This window comes from Trachypithecus francoisi, unplaced genomic scaffold, assembly GCF_009764315.1.
Source record: "Trachypithecus francoisi isolate TF-2019V2 unplaced genomic scaffold, Tfra_2.0 Lachesis_group12, whole genome shotgun sequence".
NCBI classification, from domain to species: domain Eukaryota; kingdom Metazoa; phylum Chordata; class Mammalia; order Primates; family Cercopithecidae; genus Trachypithecus; species Trachypithecus francoisi.
Genome location: NW_022681457.1, coordinates 100,873,143 through 100,885,055, shown reverse-complemented (window position 1 = coordinate 100,885,055; position 11,913 = coordinate 100,873,143).

The window sequence follows — 11,913 nt, the reverse complement described above, 5'->3', positions numbered from 1 at the left end:
GGATCAGGAAGTGGGTAAGGATTCCTCTTTCCTTTTCAGGGCTACTTCTGAACGATTTCTAGTATAAAGCCCCTTGGTCTTTCAACTCTGCTATGACCTAGTTATACTCCTGTCTGTTCTGCCCTCTCCCCAATTCCTGGCTATTCCTCTTATTTGTTGAAGGTTTTCAGAAGTGATATTATTAAGAACATGGGATTTAGAGTCAGGTATGTCTGGGTTTCAGTGTCAGGTGTGCCACTTACTAGCTGTGCAATCTTCAGCAAATTATAGTATTTAATCTCTGAGCTAATTGTAGTACTTAATCTCTGAACTTAAATTTTCTTAGATGTAAAATAAGATAATGGCAATCACCTTGGAGAGTGGTTACTGGCATTCAACATTCATTCAACTAAAAGTAAGTGGAATAAAATAATTATACATTGATATATGTTCTGTGAAGGGTTTAGGATAGAGAATAAAGGGGCACTCCACTATGGAGGAGGTTCGAAGGCAAGGTGCCAGTTGAGCTGAGACCTGAAGGAAGAGAGGGAGGGTTAAATGAAATAAAGTACATGGAACCACTTGGCACAGCACGGGCCCATAGTGAACTCAGTGTTAGTGGAAATCGTTTTCCTGGTAAGGGTGGTGGCAGAGGTGAATGGCTTTCAAAGCTGCTGTAATTGCAAGCTGAGTTGATCCTGGTCCAAGTGAAATAGTGGCATTAGTGCTTGGTGGTGGTAGCGGCAGCAGAAGCAGTAGTTTCTCTATCAGATCAGGTTTTCTTCTCTTCTCTCCTCTCCTCTCCTGTCCTCTCCTCTCCTGTCCTCTCCTCTCCTCTCCCCACTTGTTCCTTTCCTTTCCTTTCTTTTTTCCTTTTTCCTTTCCTTTCCTTTTTCCTTTCCTTTCCTTCCCTCCCCTCCCCTCCCCTCTCTTTTCCTCTCCTCTCCTCTCCTTTCTTTCCTGACAGAGTCTTGCTCTGTTGCTTGGGTTGGAGTGCAGTGGTGCGATCTCAGCTCACTGCAACCTCTGCCTCCTGGGTTGAGGCGATTCTGGTCTTGCAGCCTCCTGAGTAGCTGGGACTACAGGCGTGTGCCACCATGCCCACCTAATTCTTTTGTATTTTTAGTAGAGATGACTGTTTTCCATGTTGCCTATGCTGGTCTCAAGCTCCTTGCCTCAGCCTCCCAAGTAGCTGGGATTACAGGCATGTACCACCACGCCCGGCTAATTTTTTTGTATTTTCAGTAGACATGGAGTTTCATCATGTTGGCCAGGCTGGTCTTGAACCCCTGATCTCAAGTGATTTGCCTGCCTCAGCCTCCCAAAGCACTGGGATTACAAGCATGAGCCATCACGCCTAGCCTATAATAATTACATTTTAAAGGGTGGCAGCATTAAACCCATCTATCATCTTGAATTATCTCAAGACAAAGACTTTTAAATTATGTGAGAAGAAGACTGATAGAATAGAGGTAAAAGTAGGGTCTTCAGACTTAAAGGCTCTATCTAAATAAGATCTTTTTTTTGTTTTTTTTTTTTTTTTGAGACGGAGTCTTGCTCTGCCGCCCAGGCTGGAGTGCTGTGGCCAGATCTCAGCTCACTGCAAGCTCTGCCTCCCGGGTTCACGCCATTCTCCTGCCTCAGCCTCCCGAGTAGCTGGGACTACAGGCGCCCGCCACCTCGCCCAGCTAATTTTTTTGTATTTTTTAGTAGAGACGGGGTTTCACCGTGTTAGCCAGGATGGTCTCGATCTCCTGACCTCGTGATCCGCCCGTCTCGGCCTCCCAAAGTGCTGGGATTACAGGCTTGAGCCACCGCGCCCGGCCTAAATAAGATCTTTTGATGTGGGTCATTCATGAAACTAAAGCAAACAGATGAAGCCTACTAAGATCTTGAAGGTTTGGATTGTCAAAGAGCCTGCCCCATTCAGCCTGTATCATTCAGCACAGCCTGTGACTGTTCAGCCCTAAGGCAATTGATGGGGCCTGATCTACATGGGCAGGAGAGGTCTGCTAAAGCTCTTCAGCCTCCAGGAATGGCCTTCCCCACAGTGCCCTCCCCAGATGCAGCCATGGGGAATAGCAAGCAAGGAGAATCCTTCCAGAGAACAGAACTAGGGGCTGTAGATTGACCAATCAAGGAACTCTACTGCAGGGATAGCAAGTCCCCACTACTCCTGCCCTGCAGGACTGTACAAGTGCGATGGACCAGAGACAACTGAGCGTTTGTCATGTTCTTTTTTTCCCAAAGGGAGTTTTTATTGCACTTATCCTGTTAGGGAGAGATAAATTGTCTTTAAGCTTACAGATCTCTAGTCATGAGAAGCCACATCCTGACCGTAATCCTCTAGAGATCCTGGACTTTGAGCTGGATTTAGTAACTGGATGTAACTTTATTGCTGTATCCCCTGGGGCGGGCCAAATGCATTTCGTTTTTCTTTCTTCTTCTTCTTTTTGTTTTTTGAGATGGAGTCTTGCTCTGTCTCCCAGGCTGGAGTGCAGTGGCGCGATCTCGACTCACTATAACCTCCGCCTCCCAATTCAAGTGATTCTCCTGCCTCAGCCTCCTGAGTAGCTGGGATTACAGGCATGTGCCACCATGCCCAGCTAATTTTTGTATTTTTAGTAGAAACAGGGTTTCACCATGTTGGCCAGGCTGGTCTCGAACTCCTGACCTCCAGTGATCCACCAGCCTCAGCCTTCCAAAGTGCTGGAATTACAGGTGTGAGCCACTGCAACTGGCCTCCAAATGCATTTTGTTTGTGGGAAGATGACGTGTTTGAATGTTGCTAGCCAAAGGGAGGACCGTGGCAGCAACTGCTTATTGCCTATCTCAGATCTGCTCTCTCTCTCTATTTCTTTTTATTTTTGTTTTTATCTGAGGCAGAGTCATGCTCTGTTGCCCAGGTTGGAGTGCAATATGGCACGATCTCGGCTCCTTGCAACCTCTGCCTTTATTTCTTTTTGATAGAGAGCCCTGATTTTGTTCGGGGTAACAATGTGCTGGTTAAAAGTAATGTCTTCCTCAGCCTCCTCGAGGCGGTGGCCATGGGGCACATGAACTTAGGGTTTCAGGGAATGTTGATTTCTATCTTTTTTTTTTTCTAAGATGGAGTCTCGCTCTGTTGTCAGGCTGCAGTGCAGTGGCATGATCTTGGCTCACTGCAGCCTCCACCTCTGGGGTTCAAGTGATTCTCCTGCCTCAACCTCCCTGAGTAGCTGGGACTACAGGTGCCTGCCACCATGCCCGGCTAATTTTTGTATTTTTAGTAGAGACGGGGTTTTGCCATGTTGGCCAGGCTGGTCTTGAACTCCTGACCTCAGGCGATCTGCCTGCCTCAGCCTCCCAAAATACTGGGATTACAGGTGTGAGCCACTGCACCTGGCCCTAAAAGGTTATGTTTGCATCCTAACCTCCAGTATCACACAATGGGATTGTGTTTGGAAACAGGATTGTTGCAGACATAATTAGTTAAGATGAAGTCATTGCTATAATCTGAATAGTCACCCGCTCACCATGCATATGTTGAGAGTCTGATGGCCAAGGTGATGGTATTAGGAGGTGGAGGTGGGGGGCTTTTGGGAGGTGATTAGATCGTGAGGGGGGAGCCCTCAAGAATGGGATTAGTGTCCTCATAAAATAGACCCCTTCCAACATGTGAAGACACAGTGAGAAGGCTCTATGAGAAATTAGACTTTCACCAGACACTAAATCTGCTGGCACCTTAATCTTTTTTTTTTTTTCCTTTTGAGACAGGATCTTGTTCTGTCGCCTAGGCTGGAGTGCAGTGGCATGATCTTGGCTCACTGCCACCTCTGCCTCCCAGGTTCAAGTGAGTCTCCTGCCTCAGCCACCTGAGTAGCTGGGACTGTAGGTGTACACCACCACACTCGGCTAAATTTTGTGTTTTTAGTATAGACAGCCTCACCATGTTGGCCAGGCTGGTCTCAAACTCCTGACCTCAAGTGATCTGCCCGCCTAGGTCTCCCAAAGTGCTGGGATTACGGGTGTAAGCCACCATGCCCAGCCCTGCCACCTTGATCTTGAACTTCTCAGACCTGTGAGAAAAAATTTCTGCTGTTTATAAGCCACCCAGTCTATGGCATTTTGTTATGGTAGCCCCAGTAATCTAAGACAGTAATAATGGAGTAGGGTGGGTCATTAATCCAATATGATTGGTGTCCTTATCAAAAGACAACATGAAGACACAGACAGAGGATGCCCCATGTGATGGCCCAGGCAGAAAGTGGCATGAGATGGCTAAGAAGAGGGGAGGAAGGATTCCACCCGGAGTCTCGAGGGGGCGGAGGCCTTCTGACACCTTGATTTTGGCTGTCTAGCCTCTAGAACTGTGAGAGAATACATTTCTGTTGTTTTCAGCCCCCCCAGTGTGTGGCACTTTGTTTCTGAAGCCCTAGTGCACCCTCTCATCCATCCACTCTCCATCCCAGGTCACCAGGCTCTCATTTTGCCACAAGAGACTCTAAACTCGTCTCTGAGCTTCCAGTGGAGTTTCCTTTCCATTCATGCTCCATACAACAGCCTGAATGAGTTTTCTAAAGCTCAGATTACTCACCTGTTCACACACCTTTCAGTGGCTTCCAAGGATGCTAAAGATAAATTCTGAATTCCCTTACCTGATACAAAAGGCCGTATGTGCCTTCCCAGCATCAACTTGTACCAGACATTTTTTGTTGCTCTCAATGACTGCAATTGCCCCAACGCTCCTATTGTCAGACCTCTGGGCTTTTTTTTTTTTTTGAGATGGAGCCTGGCTCTGTCGCCCAGGCTGGAGTGCAGTGGCGCGATCTTGGCTCACTGCAACCTCTGACTCCTGGGTTCAAGAGATTGTCCTGCCTCAGCTTCCCGAGTAACTGGGACCACAGGTGCCCGCCATCACACCCAGCTAATTTTTGTATTGTTGGTAGAGAAGGGGTTTCACCATGTTGGCCAGGCTTGTCTTGAACTTCTGGGCTCAAGTGATCTGCCTGCCTTGGCCTCCCAAAGTGCTGGGATTACAGCCATGAGCCACCGTGCCTGGCCTGACCTCTGGGGTTTAATTCCCATTCGATATCCCCTCTTCCAAGAAGCCTCCTCCTAACAGTTAGTGCTGTATGCTCTCTTCAAGCCCAGTTCTTACCCCATCAGCACACAGATTCCATTTATTATGATGCACACTTGCCTGTCTATCTGCCTCCTGAATCTGTAAATTCTTCAGCACTGAAACATCAGTGACCAACAGTGACTGTCCCATTTCAGGTGGTCAATTCATTGAATTTAGGGCAACAGATGGCTGACTCTTCTTACTATCTTTTTCTCCATGAGTTTCATATTTTGAAAGATTTTAAGCATTAAACAATTTATTAATTAAGTTAACCTTGTGGACTTATGAGAGGATTAATGCATGGTTTTCTGTTTTTCTTTTTAAAATACCGAAAACAGCTTGAAGAATCTCCAGCCTGTTTTCTTTTTTGGGAAATAACTTATCACCTGGTGATCCTGGGTTTTGAATTTAGCCAATTCTCCTAGGTAAAGAAACTGAGGCTGAGAGAGGTGAAATGACTTGTCTGAGGTTTATAGTGAGTTAATAATGGTACCAGGCTAAAACTCAGGTTTCCTGACTTCAAATCCAGGATTCTTTCTGCTCTCTTATAACAGACAGGGCTTCAGGAGACCTGGTATAGCCAGTTATGTGTTGGTAAATGTTTAACAACTGGCTCCATAGGAGGAAAAAAGAAAAATATCTTGATTTATAGCATTTGTTGATTTCTGTGGTGTAAATAACGCAACCTTGTCTAATTTCAAGCTACCTGAAGTAACTGAACATAAGGGTTGATTCAAGCGGACTCCAGCACACTACTAGATATAGCCCCTGATTTTAGACTTTGCAGGTTTCTATTCCGGAGAAAATTCCATACCCTCTTTCTTAAATATTTGTAGTGCTTGGAGACTCCCATCCCCCAGACACTGGCTGTTGCCAGAACATGCGAAACTCTTGCAGTCAGATGATGCAAAAGGCTATAAATAAAAACAAAGGATCCCACAGGAATGACCTGCTGAAAATATGACAAGATAGAAAACTCATATAAGTACAGAGTGCTGTTCATGGTCATGTGTTAGAACCAAAAGCCAGCGACGAACTCTGGAAAGATGAGTTAATGGAATACAAGTCCCTAAAGCATTTAGGCCGGGAGGAAGTGCCACCTCCTCTCTGTAGCTTTTCTGATTGATCTCGGGCGGAAATAATTCCTCCTTCCTTAGTAGATCCCAAATACTTATACTCAGTTGTTTTATTTTATTTTTAGAATTGCATTGCATCTAGAATGTATTTTACAGAATACATCCAAACTCCTTAGTTTGGCAGAGAGGCCTTTTATTCAATGAGTTTTCACAGAGGTGGATGCAACAACAGGAAGAACACAGGCTTTGGGACTTGGATTCTGGGATCAACTCCTGCTGTACCGCTTACTGCTGTGAGATTTCAGGCCAGTTGCCTAACCTAGGCCTCAGTTTTTTCATTAATTTTTTCTTTTTTTTTTTTTGAGACAGAATCTTGCTCTGTCACCCAAGCTGGAGTGCAGTGGCACAATCTCGGCTTACGGCAACCTGTGTCTCCCAGGTTCAAGCAATTCTCCTGCCTCAGCCTCCCAAGCAGCTGGGATTACAGGTGTCTGACACCACGCCTGGCTAATTTTTTTTGTATTTTTAGTAGAGATGGGGTTTCACCATATTGGCCAGGCTGGTTTTGAACTCCTGACCTCAAGGGATCCACCTGCTTCAGCCTCCCAAGATGCTAGGATTACAGGTGTGAGCCAGCACGCCCGTCCAGTTTCTTCACTCTTGAATACCTTCCTTATAAGGTTGACACAGACAGAAATGACAGAAGACATGTCAGGTGCCTAATACACCACCCGTTATGTGCTAAGGATGCAAGAAATGACCTGTTCTCTCCTTTTACAGGTGAAACATTTCCTGCTTGTTCAAATCTTCTTTATATTTTTGGAGATATGCTTTCCTATTAATGAATTAGTTCATTTACACAGACTCCTAACAAATATTTAGAGCAAAATTCTCTATGGACTGAATCTCTGATTCTACTGTCTTTAATGTCTAGTGGTTTTATTTGTTTGTTTTTTTGGGACAGGGTCTTGCTCGACATGTCGCCCAGGCTGGAGTGCAATGGCGCCATCGCGGCTCACCGCAACCTCTGCCTCCCAGGTTCAAGTGATTCTCTTGCCTCAGCCTCCTGAGTAGCTGGGATTTCAGGTGCCCACCACCATGCCTGGCTAATTTTTGTGTTTTTAGTAGAGGTGGGGTTTCACTATGTTGGCCAGGCTGGTCTCGAACTCCTGACCTCAAGTGATCTGCCTGCCTCAGTCCCCTAAAGTGCTGGGATTACAGGCATGAGCCACCGCACCCAGCTTAATGTCTAGTGGTCTTGCAGGACAAGGACACAGATAAATTCTTGGGCTCAGGGGTCAGGTATACCACTTCCCAGGCAGAAAGTAAGATACCATGAAAGTTGTTCTTAAATGTGATCTAAGTACTACAGGAAGGTGATGAGGGGGCCTCACCAAATGAAGGATATAACCAGAAGTGACACCGGTACCCCTGCTAAGGACTGGGCACTTATGCCTTAGCATCTCCTTCAACCCTCACACTAACCCTATGGTGGTAGAATGATCCCATTTTGCTAACGACAAAACTAATATTCGCAGAAGTCCATGCATTTACTTACCAATCTTCCTTTTGTACCTACTACATGCCAGGTACTGTTCTAGGTGCTGGAGATAAAGCATGGGCAAAACAGACAAAAATCCCTGTCCCTGTGCAAGTGACATTAACAGGGCGGTAAATAAGATAAGGAAGTAAAATATAGAGCATGTCAGGTGGTGCTAACAGCATGGAGGAAAATAAAGAACAGTGGGAGCGTGGGGGATGGGTGAGGCTGCAACCTGATTTTTTTTTTTTTTTTTTTTTTTTTTTTGAGGCGGAGTCTCGCTCTGTCGCCCGGACTGGAGTGCAGTGGCCAGATCTTAGCTCACTGCAAGCTCTGCCTCCCGGGTTTACGCCATTCTCCTGCCTCAGCCTCCGGAGTAGCTGGGACTACAGGCGCCCGCCACCTCGCCGGGCTAGTTTTTGTATTTTTAGTAGAGACAGGGTTTCACCGTGTTAGCCAGGATGGTCTCGATCTCCTGACCTCGTGATCCACCCGTCTCGGCCTCCCAAAGTGCTGGGATTACAAGCTTGAGCCACCGCGCCCGGCCCTGATTTTTTTTTTGAGACAGAGTCTTGCTCTGTCACCCAGGCTGGAGTGCAAGGGCACGATCTGGGCTCACTGCAACCTTGGCCTCCCAGGTTCAAGCAATTCTCCTGATCAGCCTCCCAAGTAGCTGGGATTACAGGCATGCGCCACCATGCTCGGCTAACTTTTGTATTTTTAGTAGAGACGGGGTTTCACCATGTTGGTCAGGCTGGCCTTGAACTCCTGACCTCAAGCAATCCACCCGCCTTGGCCTCCCAAAGTGCTAGGATTACAGGCTAGAATTACTGTGCCCAGACTGCAATTTGATTTAAAGTGACTAGGGCAGCTGGGCAAGGTGGCTCATGCCTGTAATCCCAGCACTTTGGGAGGCCAAGGCGGGTGGATCACCTGAGGTCAGGAGTTCAAAATCAGCCTGGCCAACATGGTGAAACCCCATCTCTACTAAAAATACAAAATTAGCTGGGCGTGGTGGCACATGCCTGTAATCCCAGCTACTTGGGAGGCTGAGGCAGGAGAATTGCTTGAACCTGGGAGGCGGAGATTGTAGTGAGCTGAGATCGTGCCATTGCACTCCAGCCTGGGTGACAGAGCGGGAATCCATCTCAAGAAAAAAAAAAAAATAAATAAATAAATAAAGTGACCAGGGAATGTCTCATGGAGATGACCTTGGAGCAAAGACATGGAGAAGGCAAGGGAGGTGGCCATGAGGATAACTTGTTCAGAAACTGACCTGGGGTTCCCAGGAATTGACAGGGCGGGTACTGGAATCTCTGTCTGGCTCTAAGACCAGCGTTCTCCTTTCAACAAGCCTCTTTTTCAAGAAGCAGTGTCGCTGTCCTCCAAGCAGGCTGTGTGTGTGTGATCCTGTGTGCACGCACCTATGTGCTATTTAGGAATGTGTTATTTTCCATGGGTAGACCCTGTGAGGACCCAAGCTTCCCTACTGATATCTTCCAGAGCCTGAGGCCTCACACTGTTTGTTTTCATGGAAACTTGGCAACTTTCTAGTTATCCCGCCCTGAGCCCTGCACCACATTCCGATGGCTTTATTTGTGTGCCTTGGAACTCTGCCAGGGCTGGGCCTGGGACAGGTTGCCATGGAGACCTCCCCACTCTTTCCAGATAAGAATTTCTCAAGGATGTTGACGTTGGGCCTGAAATAGTTCTAGCCCGCTCTCAGACCGTAGGAGGATGAACTTTGGCATGGAGAACTGAGTTAGGAAACCTACTCATTCCCTCAGCCTTTGAATTTGTGCACACTGTATCCTGGGTAAGAAAGACTTCTGGGGAGGGTACTCCAGGGCCCCCCAGCTTTAGGATTGAGGATGGCTTTGCTTAGGTACTAGGAGAGCTTCTTTCAGTTTTTCCATTCCAGTTGTTATATTCAGAGCTTGCCTTTGAGAGCCCTGCTAACATAAGATATTTTCCTTTTTTTTTGAGATGGAGTCTCCCTCTTGTCATCCAGGCTTAGTGCAGTGGTGCGATCTCGGCTCACTGCAACCTCCACCTCTGAGGTTCAGGTGATTCTCCTTCCTCAGCTTCCCAAGTAGCTGGGATTACAGGTGTCCACCACCACGTCCAGCTCATTTTCGTATTTTTTTTATTAGAGTTGGAGTTTCACCATGATGGCTAGGCTGATCTCGAACTCCTGACCTCAAGTGATCTGCCCGCCTCAGCCTCCCAAAGTGCTGGGATTATAAGCGTGAGCCACTGCATCCAGCCTTTTTTTTTTTTTTTTTTAAGATGGAGTCTCACTCTGTCGACCAGGCTGGAGTGCAGTGACGTGATCTCACGGCAAGCTCCGCCTCCCGGGTTCACACCATTCTCCTGCCTCAGTCTCCCGAGTAGCTGGGACTACAGGCGCCCGCCACCATGCCTGGCTAATTTTTTTTTGTATTTTTAATAGAGACGGGGTTTCACCATCTTAGCCAGGATGGTCTCAATCTCCTGACCTTGTGATCCGCCTGCCTCGGCCTCCCAAAGTGCTGGGATTACAGACTTGAGCCACCACATCTGGCTTTTTTTTTTTTTTTTGATGTGAAGTCTTGCTGTGTGGCCCAGGCTGGAGTGCAATGGTATGATCTTGGCTCGCTGCAGCCTCTGCCTCCTGGGTTCAAGCAATTCTTGTGTCTCAGCCTCCCTTGTGGCTGGGATGATCGACTTGTGCCACCACGCCTGGCTAATTTTTGTATTTTTAATAGAGACGGGGTTTCACCATGTTGCCGAGGCTGGTCTTGAACTCCTGGACTCAAATGATCCTCCTGCCTTGGCCTCCCAAAGTGTTGGGATTACAGGTGTGAGCCACTGCACCTGGCCTGAAAGAACAACTGTCACTGGGAATTTGCTATCAGAAAGAAAAAGTGGTCAGTGTTTATGCCTTTAACTCAAAATAATTCTTAAGCCAAAATGGCATATTTTGGGGTGGCGTGTTCTGCGGTCCTTCACTTGTTTTTCCCAGTAAATATATTTTGGGTGAAGAAAGTGATTCGTCCAAAAAAAAATTCTTTTTTTATGACTTGTCCAAGTTCACTGCCTCAGTTATCTATTTCTGTATAACAAAACACTCTTGGAGTTAGTGGCTTATGACAACAACTGTCTTATTTGTTTAGGATTCTGTGGGTCAGTTGTTTGAGGTGGGATGGATGGTTCTTCTCCTGGTCTTGTCTGAGATCACTTGCAACTGCAGGCAGCTGGGGGTTTGGCTGGGAGCTGGTTGATCTGGGACCTCAGCCAGGGTATGTTTTTGCTCTTTGTGGTCTTATGTCCAACAGGCTAGTGTCCTGGGCTTCTTTCTAAGAAAGTGAGGCTCAGGGCCTCTTCAGGGGCAGATCCTGAAGCAGTTCTAGGGGTCTTCTCTAAAGAAAATAAAAACCATTAATATGAAATTAGGTCCAGGGCCTTGGAAGAGGCCAGTGCAAGTAAAGGGCCCAAAGCTTGAGCTGCAGGAGCCTTCCTTCCAGAACATCCGCCTTTGGTCTTTTCTGCTCTTGGATCCTCAGTGAGACTTGATGGGGTCTGACATCATTCTTACCCTTCAGAATGGGCCAAGGAACTAGCATGACTTGGAACAGGGCCTCTTCTCAGTGACATACCTAAGTGCTCCCTCCCGCCTCCCCAACTTGCCCCTCTCCTCTCAATCTTGAAGCTGCTATTGCTGTACTTCAATACACTGAATTTATTGAGACATAAACTTTTATCAAGCTTTAGATTTTATTTTATTTTATTTTTTGTTGAGATGGATCCTCACTCTGTCACAGTCTGGAATCCAATAGCACCATCTCGGCTTACTGCAACCTCCACCTCCCGGGTTCAAGCAATTCTCCCACCTCAGCCTCCTGAGTAGCTGGAATTTCAGGCGAGTGACACCATGTCTGGCTAATTTTTGTATTTTTAGTAGAGACAGGGTTTCACTATGTTGACCAGGCTGGTCTGGAATTCCTGACCTCAAGTGATCCGCCCGCCTCGGCCTCCCAAAGTACTGGGATTACAGGCATGAACCACTGGACTCTACCAGATTTTATTTTATTTTATGAGTCAGGATCTCACTCTGCCACCCAGGTTGGAGTGCAGTGGTGCAATCAGGGCTCAGGCAGCCTCAAACTCCCCATCTCAAGTGATCCTCCCACTTCAGCCTCCTAAATAGCTAGGACTGTAGGTACTCCACAATG